The sequence below is a fragment of the Triturus cristatus genome, chromosome 9, assembly GCF_964204655.1.
Source record: "Triturus cristatus chromosome 9, aTriCri1.1, whole genome shotgun sequence".
Lineage (NCBI taxonomy): Eukaryota > Metazoa > Chordata > Amphibia > Caudata > Salamandridae > Triturus > Triturus cristatus.
This window is the reverse complement of record NC_140592.1, coordinates 828598230-828612985: the sequence shown is the minus strand read 5'-3', so window position 1 is coordinate 828612985 and position 14756 is coordinate 828598230.

The following is a 14756-nucleotide window of genomic DNA, read 5'->3' as shown; positions in this document are numbered from 1 at the left end:
TGATGGGCCCCTTACAGACAGTCTCAATGTGAGGTCGTCCAGTTTGGGTAAAATGATTGAAACATTCTTGCATGCTAAGCTGAAATCTTTGACTGATTGCTTTGCGTCTATTGAGGCAACACTAATCAATCTACTCCCTAATCAAGCTTCTGGGCACCCCAGCTTGGTCTGTATATCCACCCATATTGCCGCTGTAAGGGGACAGCAAGAGACCCGCCAGCCAGATGTCTTGAACCCAAGGGAAGGTCTGGGCCCATGGGAGGGAGTTGTTGTTGAGGCACCTGCTGTACCTCGCCCAACTGCCCAGACCATCTCAGCACCCCAGGCCTACGGTTACCAAGGGGGGTCCTCCTCTGCCCACAAAAATACCCCTATTACCACCAACTCCTCAGACTCACTCAAAGTTTCTCCATCTAGATGCAAACGGCAACCAGCAGCTTGTCTCTACCTCATTTTGCTGATGGAGGTCCCAACCCTGCGCCTTGAGTTACAGAGTTGACCAAGGACTTAATTTCTAAATCCACCCATTGGATCCCCAATAAAATGTGGTGCCAAGACTTGTTATTTAATGAAGTGCTAATGGCCAGAAGGGTGGGATATGGAGAAGTCACAAAAGGTATACCGAGGTGATTGGGTCATCATTTTCCTATTGAAATCCTAGAGTAGCAGGAAATATGCTTAGAAGTTTCTCTCAAGGCTGGCATAAGCCCAGCAACACCAAGATGCTACCACTTGGCTATTTTTTATAGGCTAATGCCCTCCCTACATACTTTCTCAGACACCTTGGAACGTATCCGAGGCCCTGTGTAAGCCCACTCCTATAACATCCACATACAGAATCGCTTTGGGTCCCTGGGGATCTTGACCGATGTGGATTGACTTGGGAATGGCACCAATAGTCCCACGAGCCCCCTCCCTCAAGGGATGCTCAAGACCCAAATAGTCAGTCAAATGGACACTGGGGGGCAGTATGCACTAATATACAAGCTGTTGCTCCACCTCCTGTGATTCCTAGGGGTTCTCCCCTGGGTTTTGACAACGCTAGTCTCCCCACATTTCACACTCACTTGGCAGACACCACTGAGGGTGCCTTGGTGCAGCTGGATGACTCCATCCCTCAAGTTAAAACATTTTTGGGGAACATTGCCGGTTTACATAATAAAAAGGACGATGACAATTGGGCTGCACTCACCTCTAGCCATGATTTTTTATTTCTGCAAGAGATGTGGACCACAGAACTTCAGTGATGAATTTGCTGCCTATATGGTACCGGCCACCTCCCAGTCAGGCCAAGGGTGGTTTAATGGCTTACTAACGAGTTACCCCGTAATCTAAAATGTGCCTACTACACCGTGAGAGCCCTTCTATTCAATCCCTTTTGTTTACCTGGTCCAATGGTATTAATTTTGTCATCATCAAGTTCTACATTGGACTCTTTGGAGCTGAGGTATGCGCTAACATTAAACTGTCTAGATTCATATTAGGATTTGAATCGGAATTAGCCCACCTGAATTCTCGGTTCTACATTGTGGTTAGTGGTGATTTTAATATTAAATGTGGTCATCTACCCCAGGCCGATGAGTCAGCCATTCTGAATACAGCCTGTGTGAGTGGTGTTTCTCTGTAGGGGGCCATGTCTGAATGCTGTCAACATATTTGACCTTTATAATGCTTGTGATGCTGTCGATCCAGCCCATCATTTGAATGCTACCTTTCTCGTGGCGTTATGGGTTAATCATCGACTACATATTTGTTTCCAGGTTCCTCAGGAAGTGAATCAGGTGTGAAGGCACCATTGTTACAGCCTTGAGTGACCACAATACTTTCTGGTTGGGTCTTGGTATTCCTAAGAGAAAAGGTGTGTGGTGGAATTCTCTCTGCTTACCTCATTGTTAAGTCCCAGGGACTTCACCTAGTTTGGTGGAACGCGGAACAAGGGGTGGTATTGAAAAGCCTGTGCTCTAATCAACTTGATATCCTACATAATTGTCTAACGTATTTGCCTGACCCTGTCTAAAGGCCTTCGGTTTTGTTCAGCTGGAGTCTGCCATCTGTATCCTAATTATGAAACCAGTCAGACCGACACTGATTGGTGCAAACTGGTTTCACTTGTCTTGCAGAAAGGCCTCTGCGATTTTGCATAGGGCCCTAAAGGAGAAACCTAGATATAGTCAGAAAATTAAATAATATAGAGCGGTGTATAAAAGGGCCTTGAGCTTTAGGCTCAAAGAATTTAAAATGGAGTATGAGGGGAGGCTGGTACAGTCCTGTAGGAAGAAGGACTCTACGTCCTTATGGAGGGCAGGCAAGGATATCAGTACCCTGGCATCTAGTTACAGCTCCGTCATTACTACCATCAGCCCAGAGGCTTGGGTGAGGCACTTTTGTGCTCTATATTGCTCTGACATGCCACAAGACACTCTAGGTGGTTTACCCGATTCCTATGAGATTCAGCCTGGAAGAGGTCCATGAGGTCATTACTAAGTCTTCATCTAATAGGGCCCCAAGCCCTGATGGGGTCCCTATGGATATGTATATATCTGACCCGAAATTGTGGGCCCCACTACTTTGTAACTGCTTCAATGCCTTTACTTGTTGGGATCTCCCACACTCCTGACATACTGTCACCATTGTATCTATTTTTAAAAAAGGTGACCCACAGTCTCCCAGTTGTTATCTGCCAACATCCCTGTTGGACTCCACAGTAAAAATTGCTGCGTGGGTTGTATAGACCCACTTGCTGACCTAGGTCACGAAGTCAAACACACTGTTAGAGGTGCAGTACGGTTTCTGTGAGGGACTGGACATGGTGGAGCAATTTCTTAACCTACACTGCTTATTAGCAAGTACACCATTGCTAAGCAGGGCTCCCTCTGCTTAGCCTTCATGGACCTGTCTAGTGCCTTGGACAGTGTGGCCAGGTCCAAGCTGTGGGACATGTTGTTTCCAGGTGGTGTGAATCCAGGTGTTGGCCAATTCCTGAGTGCACTACATTTCGATCCATCAGTATTTGTTTGGTACGGCCCTGCAGGCGAGCGCACCTCCAGCTTCCCACTGGGGAAGGTATTGGCCACTATACCCTTCCTGTTGTACATCAACAGTCTTGAGGAGATTCTGTCCACCTGAGGGGCGGATGTACCGCTGGTGGGCAGGAAAAAGATTTCTGCGTTACTTTACGTGGAAGATGCAGTCCTAATAAGAAAAACACATTTAAGCTTAAACATCCTCTTCCAGAGATTTGTTGGCTTCATGGGATCCTTGGGCCTAACAAATCATTCAAAACTTACACCATGTTTTGAAGGCCCAAATCCATGAAACAAAGAGTGTTTATCTTCAAAGCCATCAGGTCACCTGTACCCAGGAGTTTTCTTACCTGGTTGTGGAATCTTGACTCCAAGAAAAATTGGGGCTCCTGTAAGAATAAAACAGATTTTCTAGCGCTGATTGGTTTTATCTACAATCTAGCCTCCCGCAACGGTAAAAAAAAAACATGGCCCCCTTGCTGGAAGTCTTCAGGAAGAAATGTCTCCCCATTCTCACTTCTGGGCTTTGCATTTGGGGTTATTCTAATATATCTGCCTTTCAGACAGAAGAGAACAGGGCCCTGCGCTGCCTCCTAGGTGTACCCCCAGCTTGTGCTTCCTATATTGTCCACCAGGAGATTGGCATTGGGTTTGCTGCAGACCTCATTAAATTGGCCCCGCTCTTACTTTGGTGTGCCATCTGGGAAAACCAACACACAGGTCCGAACAAGAAGGTGATTTTGGACTGCCTCACTTGCGACAGAGGACTAGACATCCCTTGGTTGTCTTATATTAAACAGGAAATATTCGACCTGGGGAGACGAGAGCTTTCCTCGTCCCCTTCCTGTATATCCAAAGCTGATCTAATTTCGATCAAGAAATCCTTCCTAATTAGGAACACACTGCGTAGAGAGTAATCTGAATTCGCTCAAATTTCGCTAGAGGGTATGTCAGCCTGCAAACCACCTGCCTTGTGGAATCCTATTAGTCTTGGATGGTTATCACTTGGGACAGAGTACTGTGAGCCAGATTCAGGCTGGGTATAGTAAGGTGGCATTTAAGTTTCCCACTAGACCCAATTTAATTGTACCAACGTCTTAATCTGCCCCTGCAATAAGTCCTCTCCCCATAGCTTGCTTCATTTCAATTTCTTCTGTAAATAGTATAGGGACTAGTCAAACGTTTTTAGTCCCATTAATCAGGGCATGCGGCATCAGAAGATGTGCAGAGGTTCTGTTGCACCTGCAATCATTGGATTCCCCTATCCTTTGTTGTTCTGTCTGTTCATTTTTTAAATGTGCACTTAGCGATTTATTATGTATTTATATTGTTAATCAATGATTGACTGTGATCTGTATTTGTTTCAAGGATGCTTTATATACGTGTACTATGCTTTTATGGCTGTGTTTTACTGCCGAATTATAGATTTTCGAATGGAATCGAACATAGATTCTCTTCCTTTTTTTGATTTTAGCCCTCTGATTATCGGAGGACTCACTACCAATACTTCTGTCCTTTTTTAATTGGGTGGTAGGTGGCATCAACAGCAAGCATCCACTGAGTGAAATACTGCATATTATGCCCCCCTCTGTCTGGATATCTGACTGTTATGATTTTCAGATCAAGACAAGCAATTCGCCTTGTGGTAGGTCACTTATTTTTCACTTTCAAAGTTAGTGAGCATGTGGTGGGCTTTTGCACATTGTTTACATTCGTGCTTCACTTTAGGCTTCTTCACTTTGGGGATGGCAGCCTTTACACCTCATGTCATATCGCTATAAAAATACTACCAGTGATACCAGTTCAATGCTACGCCACTTCTACAATGTGCATTGGTCTATCCAAAATCTTGTGCTTACAGCCTAGACAACACTTGACGCAAAAGGTTTGGGGACGATCTGGAACAATGAAGGGCAACATTTTAACAGGATGGGAAAAGACTGCATAGAACCTAACCCCAACCAGAGTGGTGGAGGAAATAACAAGACACTAGCATAGTGTACTACCCTTCTTTTGACCTCATTTGGGACAGCAGTTTCCGAAGTATAATTAACATTAACCCTTGTTACTCTTTCTGAGTAAGTCAAAGTGGTTTCTTATAAGAACGAAATAGAGAGAATGAAAGCATACATAATATTATAGAAGTAGGTTTCAATACATCTTCAACTAGATTGAATGAAAAAACAAATAATTTGCAAACACAAAAATATTCGTGCAAACGGAAATAAATGACAAATATTGAAATCTCCCTGCACAGTGTCCTTCAGAAAAATCTTTTCAATTGAAACTATTTATTTCAAGCTGCTACACATCTTCCAATCAACAAGCATGCTGCTTACGATATTGCAGGTAGCTGCACATATACCTTGTTTCAAACTGCATAGCTGATTGTCCATTATTGCAATGTGCATCTACTCTCCTTACACACGCAAATGAATTATGAATAAAATGAGTAATTTGAACAATTACAAACATTGAACGTTTGAATACCCGCATCTTTCTCATTAGGCTTATCCATTTAGTCAGTAAACATGTCACATAGTGGAAGAGTTTAAAAAGAAAGGTAGGATTTTTATGTACGAATGCCAATTAGAATCAGTCGAAAACATAAAAAACTGCCGCAGGAAAGTATATGTTCAAGCTATTTCCATGAGGTCTGGATGGACTGTGTCGAAATGGAAATCCATACTCCAATAATTAGGTATGAACCCCAATAATTGAGGAACCCAAAAATCTTAAAATATCACCACTTACCTGAATTGTTTTCACTCCAGTTCTGATCTTGCAAGAGAATCCCCCACCACCATCAGAATAACATAACTGGTAAACTAAATTACAATTACAACAACATTGCAAAGTGAGTCACGAAGACCATTTAAAAATGGAGTCCTGGATCGAAGGAATGTTAAAAGGATTTAATACAACACCTTCAGAATAAATGATGCAGAATAAATGCCATAAAGACCAGAAAGTAAGCATATATAGAATGTTACAAACTCAAATAAATCATTAAATCTAAAATTAGCAGAAACATCATTAAGGGACGGGCAGAATCCCTAACAGCATGAAGGAAATCTAAAAAATCTTTATGTCTAGCTCGTAAAGAACACAGACAGTATCTCGGGTAAGGAAAAGTCTCTCTGTCACCCCAAAAAATAAGGGGTTTCTATACACATTTTTGCATACCAATTAAGCTAGGGCACAGCTTTTTACAAGGCACGATCAATGACTGACAAATCAGAAACATTTGTGTCATTCAGATACCATTAATATTCCCCCATTTTCTAAATAAGCTTCGTGCAGTTTCATCAACACAACGTCATAGGAAGTTCAACTAAAATGCAACATCCAGAAGAGATTGTATGATGGAACCACGCAGGGTATTACAACACGGTCATTACAACAGCCGCGTGTTTACCACGCATGCCTTTACAACTATATATTGAAAAAAAACAAAGGTTACGGGGAAGTTATACTTAGGCTCAGATTCCACTCATGCAAAACTATTGAAATTCAACGTTTATAGTTACCTCCGCTAAGAATAACTTACGCCCCACAATGCACTGCTTATGACATCACGTATTACATCACTCATGACATGGTCAGTTACATCACTCATGACATCATGAAGCGAGTGTATGTGTTTTCAAGAGTTTATGGGTGTTAATCATATATAGTAGCCTACAACAAAAGTTAAATTAATATACTAGGTGCGCTACTACTGAGTGATACTACTTCTAACAAATGTTATGTGAGTGGGAGTGTGACTATATCCTTATGTGTATGGGTGTGTAAGTGGCTGTATGTGTGTATAACTGAATGTGTGAGTAGCTGTGTGGGTGAGTGAGATGCTGTGTGAGTGGCTCTATAGGTGACTGAGTGGGTGTGCCAGTGGCTGTATGAGTAAGTGAGTGAGTGAGTGGGTGTCTGAATTGTTATACGAGTGAGTGATGCAGTGTGTAAATGGCTGTATGGGTGAGTGAGTGGTTGTCTGAGTGGGTGCTTGGTTAAGTGAGTTGGTGTGTGAGTGGCTGTATTGGCAAGTGTCTGTGTGAATGGCTGTATGGTTGAGTGAGCAGATGTGTCAGTGTTTGTATGGATGTGTGAAAGGGTATATAAGTGGTTATGTGGGTGTGTGAGTGAGTGTGTGAGTGCTTGTATGGGTGAGTGAGGGGCTGTGTTGAAAGGCTGTATGGGTGAGTGAGTGAGTGAGTGACTGTATAGGTAGATAAGTAGATGTGTGACTAACTGCATGGGTGAGTGTGTGGCTATGTGAGTGGCTATATGGGTGAGTGACTGGTTGTATGAGTGGCTGTATAGGAGAGTGAATGGTTGTGAGTGGCTTTACGAGTAAGTGAGTAGGTGTGTGAGTGCCTCTGTGGAAGAATGGGTTGGTATGTGAGTACTGGTATGGGTCTGTGAATCGGTATGTGAGTGGTTCAATGGGTGTGTGAGTGGGCTTACAAGCGATTGAATGGGGGTGTGAGTGGGTCTGTGGATGATGTCATCAGTGATGTCATTTGAGATGTCATCAGTGATGCCACTGACCATATCATGAGTGATGTAATATGGTTACTTTTTTTATGTGACACGGCTTCAAGGCAAGTCCCAAGATGGCTGCCAACACTTCTTAGTTGAAGTGTTGGTAGAGAATCAAATTTCAGTAGGATCCGCAAGTCCACTGCATGGACTCGCATCCCCGGAGTATCTATATTTTTTAAACTTGAATATCTCAAAAACTGCTGAACAGATTTAAACTAACTCACAAAAAACATGTTTTCTGGACCATCATCTAGCTTTCTGCCAAATTTGGTGTAATTCTGTTCAGCGGTTTGAGCTGTATTTGTGTTTCAAAAATTAAAAATCCCTCTAGATATAACTTAAGGGAAAACACTTTTTGGGATTCCCCCCCCCTTTTTTTTCTCGGCTCTGCTTGACAGATCACTTCCACATTTTCAACATAGCAGCTGAACCCAAAAAGGGAAGTTTTGTGAAAATTTTGTGAAGATTTGTCAAGCAGCGCCAAAGTTATTGGCAAAACAAAAAAAGCTTTTCCAATGGAAACTATAACTACCTAATATAATGATATAATATATAGAAATTCACTGAAAAAGACAAAGGTTAAAAGGACGTCATAGTTTGACTCAGAGTTCACTCATATAAAACCAGTGAAATTCAGCAGTCATAGTTACATGACCTAACTATCCCTTACTCTCACGCAATGCACTTCTTTGTCAAAGCAACTGTTCTCTGCTTTGAGGAAGCAAGAGCAAAACGCTCTTGCTTGCTCAAAGCGAAGAACAGTTTGCTATGGCTTGGTGGGAGCAGTAAAGCTCCTGCCAAGCCGCTTCTAACAGCTATGTCCCAGGGGTGGGGCACCCCAGGACATACCAGGAGCCGGCCCTGGGGTGATCGTCTCCAGGCCCATCTTTGACTCCAGGGGGGGAGACATGCAGACCCCTCCTTTGCACAACACAGTCCCACGGAGGTGGTGGTCCCCAGGGCTGCGGGGGCTATCCCATAGACCCCCTGCACTGATTTCATTTTGGTCCCAGGGAGGAGGCGGTCCCCAGGGCTGCGAGGGGGGCATGCAGCCACTCTACATTAATGTTTTATTTCTGCCCTGGGGAGCAGTCCCCGAGGCTGCGACGGGGCCTCATGGGCCCCCCTGCATTCATTTTGTCCTGGGGAGGTGGCGGTCCCCAGGGCACTGAGGTTACTGAACAGGCAATCACCACATTTTTCAAATTAAGCCCAGGGGAGGTGGTGCTCCCCGGAGTGTACTAAGACCCAAGGGGGTGGCTTGTGTACCCCCTCCATTATTTCTATAATATCCCTGGGACCTGGCTCACCTGGGGCCTGATTAATAGCGAAGCGCGGGAGCCCGTGCTTAATTTTTTAATTACATTTTTGGCAGGGTTCGCGGATCCAGCGCAACTCCTGCTGAAAATTTTAAAAAAACAAAATCATTTTTGGACACTTTAGTCAGGGTGTTTCTACTCTGCCGGCTTTAAACCCAGTCGCAAGATGGCTGCCAACACTTCTTGGTTTGAAGTGTTGGCAGCCACTCAGATCTCAGCTCGAGATCAAGAGGGGTCATGGATATATATATATATATATATATATATCCACCAAAATTTCTTTTAGGTAAGGAAGTCACCGCACACCAAGGAAATAGTTCATTTAGTGTGTTTTATTCCAATAGTGCAATTAATCACCACTAACCACCACCAACACGTTTCAACCAACAATAGGTCTTGCTCACGGTATTAGATCTATTGTTGGTTGAAACGTGTTGGTGGTGGTTAGAGGTGATCAATTGCACGATTGTAATAAAACCCCCCAAATGAATGATTTCCTTGGTGTGCGGTGACTTAGGGGCATATGTATCAAGCGAATTTTTAATCGCAAACGCTGCGATTCGCAAAATACAGCATTTGCGATTAAAAATTCGCAAAACGGGATGTATTAGGCAAATTCCCAACGCAAAATTAAGGAATTGCTAATTTAGCGATTTCTTAATTTTGCATAAGCATTTAAGAAATCGCAAATTGCGATTTCTTAAATGACATGTAAAAAGCACCCAAGTTGTGCGAATTATCCTTAAGAAATCGCAAATTACCACCAACTTACAGTTGGTGGTAATTTGCGATTTCCTTTCAAAAAGCACTTTTTTTAATTTTACAAAGTGCCACGTGGCGCTCATACATGCCCTTAGGGCATGTATGTGCGCCATATGACCACACATGCTAATTTCAGGGGTGTATCAGGGTGTCTTTTGCACCTTTGAAATTATTCCCAAATTGCGATTAGCAAATTGCGATTCGCAATTTGAGAATTACTTCCCATACATTCCTATGGGTCTCCTGGCCCATAGGAATGAATGGGCAGGTATTCCTTAATTGCGATTTCGCAATTTGCTAATCGAAATTCCCCCGTTATAGTTAGTTCAGATAACTGTAACTCGCGCGCCCGCAATCCACTGCTCATGACGTCACATATTACATCACTCATGACATGGTCAGTGGCATCACTCATGACATCACTGATGACATCATCCTTGTGAAAGAGTGGCGGTCGCACGAGTTATAGTTATCTGAACTAACTATAATGGGGGAATTTCATTGGTTTTTTTACGAGTGAAATGTCCACCTAACTATAACCTGTGTGAAACCTATGGTTCTTTAAGTGAATTTGCAAGGTTTTTTAAATGCTAATTCCTAACTATAACGTGTGTGAAACCTATGGTTTTTTCAGTGAATTTGTACGTTTTTTTAAATGCTAAGTTATGTATTTATTTATTAATATATATATATTTTTTTAAGGTATTTCACCGTGCGCGCAAAAAAATATAAAATGTTTATTTCACCCTTGGGGGTCCTTCTGTGACCCCCTGACAAAGGCTAGTGGGTCAGGAACTCTCTTCCCTGCTCCCTTTTCACGTTTTCCACCTTTTTTCCCCCTTTCCTTTTCAGTGCAAGAGATAAAATGGCGGCCGACACTTCCTGATTTCGACCGATTCGAATGTTGACTGACATCTAACAACCAATCAGAATTTCGCTCGCGCACGGTGCACGCGTATAGATATTTATATGTTTTTAAATGCTATTTTCTCAGGAAATACTGAACAGATTGACACCAGACCTGCAAAAGGCACTTCCCTGACCTGAGGACTACCTCTCTGCCAAATTTCAAGTAATTCTGTTCAGCCGTTCGGGCTGTACCTTCGACTAAAGGTCCTATGGAAAAATGCATGGGGAAAACGCGTTTTGGGACCCCCCTTTTTTCTCGGCCCCCGCTTGACGAATCACTCCGAGACGTTCAGGGTAAGAGCTGAGCGGAGCGCCCCATTAGTTTTGAAAATTTCGCGAAGATTCGTCAACCGGCGCCAAAGTTATTCAAAATAGAATTTTGAGATTTCCTATGGAAACACGGTCCTAACTATAACTATCTACTGGCGACCGCCAGTAGATAATATATATATATATATCTATGCAGGGTGTGCGCACGGTGAAAAACCAGAAAAAAAAATAAAAAATAAATACATAACTTAGCATTTAAAAAACCGTACAAATTCACTGAAAAAACCATAGGTTTCACACACGTTATAGTTCGGAATTAGCATTTAAAAAACCTTGCAAATTCACTTTAAAAAACATAGGTTTCACACATGTTATAGTTAGCTGTACATTTCACTCATAAAAAAACTATGAAATTCCACGTTATAGTTAGATCAGGTAACTATAACTTGCGCGACCGCAATCCACAATGTGTCATTTCAGATGTCATCATTGATGTGATGAGTGATGTCACTGACCATGTCATGAGTGATGTAATATGTGACGTCATCAGCAGTTTATTGTGGGCGCGCAAGTTATAGTTACCTGATCTAACTATAACGTGGAATTTCATTGGTTTTTTACGAGTGAAATGTACAGCTAACTATAACATGTGTGAAACCTATGGTTTTTTAAGTGAATATATATATATATATATATATAGATAGATAGACAGACAGACAGACAGACAGACAGACAGACAGACAGACAGACAGACAGACAGACAGACAGACTGACAGACAACAGACAGACAGATAGATAGATAGATAGATAGATAGATAGATAGATAGATAGATAGATAGATAGATAGATAGATAGATAGATAGATAGATAGATAGATAGATATTACATATTGGCGGTCACATATTACATATTGGCGGTCACTTGTAGGTAGTTAAAGTTAGGATCTAGTTTCCAAACGAAGAGCGTTTTTTCATTTGCCAATAACTTTGGCATTGTTTGACGAATTCTTATGAAATTTTCAAAACTAATACGCCAGTCACTTCAACTGCTGCCTTGAAAATTTCATGGTGATCCATCAAGCGGGGCTGAGAAAAAGAGGGAATCCCATGTTTTCTCAATAGGAAACTTTAGATACTGCTACAGCCCGAAATGCAGAACTGAATCAAACCAAATTTGGCAGAAAGGTAGCTCTTGGTCCAGAAAGCACTTTTATTGTTAAATGGTGTAAATTTGTTCAGTAGTTGCAGAGAACTTTAAAGAAATACCCTGTTGTATATCTATGGGTGCAGAGGTTCCATCCCCTCCCGGTCTCATGCTGGTATCTGATTGGCTGCCAGCACTTCAAACCAGGAAATGTTGGCAGCCACCTTGTGACTCGGCAAAACCAAGTCACAGGAAAAAAGATTTTTAAAAAAAGGAAAGGGGTCAGGGTAGAAAGACCCTGATCCCTAGGCCTCCGGGGGGGCGGGGTGTCAGGCCCAAAACATTTTTTTGTAAAACCTATCGGCGGACGTCGCGTTGGATTCAAGACTTCTGCCAAAAATGAAAAAATAACAAAGCGCTTACTCCCGCGCTTGGTTTAATTTAGGTCTCCTCGGATGGGCCAGGTCCTGAGGCATTATTAAAATATAGGTGGGGGCGCACACGCCCCACTCCTAGGGCCTTTACATATACATATATGTGGGGTAGCCTCTCAGCTTCCCCATTGCCCCGGGAATGCCACCTCCCCGGGCTAGAGATGACATTAAAAAATAATTCAGGGGAGGCCATAGGGACTGCAAACTCCCGAGGCATCAATGACAAATTATGCGGGCGCCACGCCCCCCCGGAGTCCCAGCAACCGCCACCTCCCCGGGGTTTCAATGACAAATTGGAGTGAGTGTATGAAAGGTTATATGGGGGGGTGAGTGGGTGCATCAGAGATTCTGTGGATGATTTTATTAGTGATGTCATTTGAGATATCATCAGCGATGTCATGAGCACTGCTGCTTCACCCGTGAGGGTCTCGAGGTGCTGTGGAATCATGCAGCAGGATCACACTGCCAGCTCATATTACTTGAACATCCAGTTCTTGAGGTCCTTCCTGAACTGCTGGAGGAATGGTGAGGCTCTGAGGTGCAGGGAGAGGGAGTTCCAGGTCCTAGCCACCAGGTGGGGAAGGAGGTAAATACACCTCCATGGTAAAGACATCATAGTAATGTTTTTTTTTTTTGTTTTTTTTGGTGGTATGTCATTCTTGTGACTACGTTGTAGTGGCTGTTTACTCCTAAAGACAATGTACACACATGCAGGATATCCAGTGTGCTATCCTACAAGTGAGGACAAGAGGAAGAGACCTTGAAAACATACAGTCCCTTTTCACAATAATATTCAAACATCAGAAACTTATTCACGTTACATGCACAAAATGGAGAAAAACTCAACAATATCATTTGTTTCCTTCTTGGTGAAGTCTGTATGGAGAGAAAAGAGTTGAAGAGGAAAATTCTAACGGGAAGGGCAGGTGCAGGAGCAAAGACACATTAAAGGATAAACTGCATCTTTTTAACTCATATGGATGTTTTCATTAAATGTGGCTTAAGTACAACATGTTATAAACACACTTTAGAACCTTTTAAGAAAATTGCTTTAATTACAAACATATTCATTATTACTAATAATATTCACCATTAACAACATTAATATTCAATATTAATTTTCTAACTCAAAAATAGCAACCACAATATTTAGATAGCAGCAATAATAAGAGAGAGATTAGCCAAAACAGCATGTGGATTGGCTTTTGCTTCTTGACTGTTTAACAGACACCAAAAGTGGACACATGCAGTTCAGTCACTATTTGCCAGCAACTTAAAGACACAAAATGGATTAATTGCAAAATGTGTATTCGTAATTGTTATGGTATTGTCTGATAAAAACAAAAATTATTTTTCTTAGCATTGAAATTACAATTCATTTTCATTCTTCAGTGTCTTGTACTTCACAACAAGCTTCTTGTCTGGAGCACTCTATTTCTTTCCAACTCTATCAGCTCTTTGTAAATGCCTACCCAAAGAGACATATATATGCCTCCTCCCCTAAAAAGAACCAGAATGCCGACCTCTGAGACCTGTCCCACTCTGTTTTTCAGTTATTTAAAAACAAAATGAGGGACATCATTTTGTTTTGTTATTTTTCCATGGGAGAACCATGGGATCGCAGAAAAAACATATTTTTAAATTTTAGCCCCTAGGGGTGTCAATCAATCAATCAGGATTAATAAAGCGCAGCTAATCACCCGATAGGGTATCGAGGCAGTTGCAGGTCCTGGAGCCTTATATGAACAGCCAGGTCTTGAGGGCCATTCAGAATCCCGGAAGTGAGGTGATGGTCTGGTGGTGCGTCGGGAGGCTGTTCCAGGTCTTTGCTGTGATGTGGGAGAAATAGAGACCTCCAGGTCTGCTTCAGTTGATGCGGGTAGTATGGGCAAGTGAAAGGGAGATTAAATGTAGTCTTCTAGATGGTTGGTGGAAGTTCAGGCGGTGGTTAATGTATGCGGGTCCTTGTTTGTGCAGAGCCTTGTGTGTGTAAGGCAGAAGTTTAAATTATCATCTCTTCTGTACAGGTACGCAGTGGATGTGCCTGAGGTGGGGTGTGATGTGTACTTATCGGGGAAGGCCGAGGATGAGTCTGGCTCTGGCATTCTGTATGTTCTGAAGTCTCTTCTAGGAGTTGTGCGGTGATTCCTACGTAGAGGGCATTGCCGTAGTCCACTTGGCTGGTGATGAGGGCCTGTGTCACACTGTGTCTTGTGTGTAACACAGCGGTGGTTAGCTGCAGGTCATGACTTTCTGCATTTTTGTGTTTCCTCAACAATAGTGTCACTGTTTGACAAATTGGCATGAAAACATAAAAAATAAAAAATGATCTACCTTGGCTAGTTTCTGGAAAG